The sequence below is a fragment of the Orycteropus afer genome, unplaced genomic scaffold (genome assembly GCF_000298275.1).
Source record: "Orycteropus afer afer isolate SDZICR_OR568_19922 unplaced genomic scaffold, OryAfe1.0 scaffold00091, whole genome shotgun sequence".
NCBI lineage: Eukaryota > Metazoa > Chordata > Mammalia > Tubulidentata > Orycteropodidae > Orycteropus > Orycteropus afer.
The window spans coordinates 4,570,929-4,572,667 of record NW_006921678.1 but is presented as its reverse complement, the minus strand read 5'-3'; the positions used below and the strand labels follow the sequence as shown (position 1 = coordinate 4,572,667).

General features: G+C 44.3%; 1 protein-coding gene across 1 annotated transcript in view; it reads right to left on the bottom strand.

The window, feature by feature from the left end:
- PAM (peptidylglycine alpha-amidating monooxygenase) overlaps positions 1 to 1,739 on the bottom strand; it is a 219,629-nt gene that overhangs the window by 67,161 nt on the left and 150,729 nt on the right. The gene's annotated exons all lie outside the window — the stretch shown is intronic.

Here is a 1,739-nt window from a genome sequence, read left to right as displayed (position 1 = left end):
CAGGATCTCCTACATCCCTTCCAAGTGGATGACAGTGGTAGCCGGGCACCATCTAGTTCTTCTGGTCTCATACTTGTATAGGTTGCAGATTGGATGGTGTACCAGTTGCTAGGACTGATTGTTTCCATTAATTTTGATTGTCTTCTTTCTTCTTTGCTCTTGACGAGGAGAGACCCATCGTGGCATCTAGATGGCAGCTTGCTAGCTTTTATGATCCCAGTCGCTACTCGCCAAAGTAGGAGGTGGAACAATGTTCTGTATAGTATGTTATGCCAATTGAGCTTGATGTCCCCTGTGACTATGGAAGGGACCATTTTCTGAAGAAGTATATCATGCTTGGTAAAGCGGAGGGGAGGATCAGAGAAAAAGAGGAAGGACCTCAACGAGATGAATTGAAACAGTAGCTACAACAATGGGCTCAAGCATAACAAGTATTGTGAGGATGGCACAAGACCAGGGTGCTTTTTTCTGTTATATACAGGCTTGCTATGAGTTGGAGCCAAATTGATGGCACCTAACAACAACAACAATAACATCAACAACCTATGGATACTGGCTTTCTATATTTCAGAGGTTTCAGTGTCATCCTTGATAAGCTCAGATAACTTCAAAAGGAAAACATAGTTTAGCCTCAGTTTCCACAGAAACATACAGTGTTGTTTTGTTTTCTAAATTGTGATCTGGGTGAAAGCTTATAGAGCAAATTCACCTTCCATACAGCAGCTCACACCCACTTTGTCTCATGACATTGACTACAATGTATGCCACTGCAACAGCTCCCTACCACTCCCTCTCAATAGCTACCCTCCTCTCTGTGTCCATCCCTCCATGCACTTCTGCCCCAAAGCTCGCTCCCTGTGTGAAGGAAACAGCCTTTCCTTCTCCCATGATTGTTCTCTCCAAGGAGTGCATCCACCTCAGATAAATGTTCAACTCATATGCCTATCTTTTGTTTAGCTGGAAGCCACAGGTGTGGGTTCAATTCCAGACCTGAAGGGCAGCCAGGGGCTATAGTCTCAGTGGTTCCATCAGGCTCTATTAGACCAGAAAACCTGGTCCCCACCTTTTTTCTTTCTAAATGATTTTGAGTTTTGTTCCACATTGTTCTCCCTCTCTATCAAGGATCTCCCATATAAATCTCCATCCCAGTGGTTGACAGTGGTAGCCGGGCACCATCTACTAGTCAAATAGTCTGCAGACTGCATGGTGTACCAGTTGCTAGGACTAACTGTTTCCATGAATCTTTGTTTTTTTCATTCTTCTCTGCTCTGGATATGAGGAGAAACCCATTGTTGCATCTAAATGGCTGCTTGCAAGCTTTTAAGATCCCAGTTGCTACTCGCCAAAGTAGGAGGTGGAACAACGCTTTGTCTAGTATGTTATGGCAATTGAGCTTGATGTCCCCTGTGACTATGGTCCTGAGCCCACAGGCTGAATACTCGGTCACTCTGGGTAGCTGGCTGTGACCAAGAAGTGACTACAACCTTGTCCCTTGTCAGCTCTACTATACACCTCGGAATTCTTAACAGAACATACAAATACATTTGTAGAACCACTGTCTGCCAACCCTATACATGGTCTTGGGTACACCCCCTGCTTCATAGACATACCTAATAATTCAGCCTGTCCACCTATCTATCCATTCATATACCCATGTTTGCCTTCACTGACAACACAGTACTGTATATGCAAAAGGGTTCATCTTTGTTGTCTGTACCTCCCATGTACCTCTCTATGTC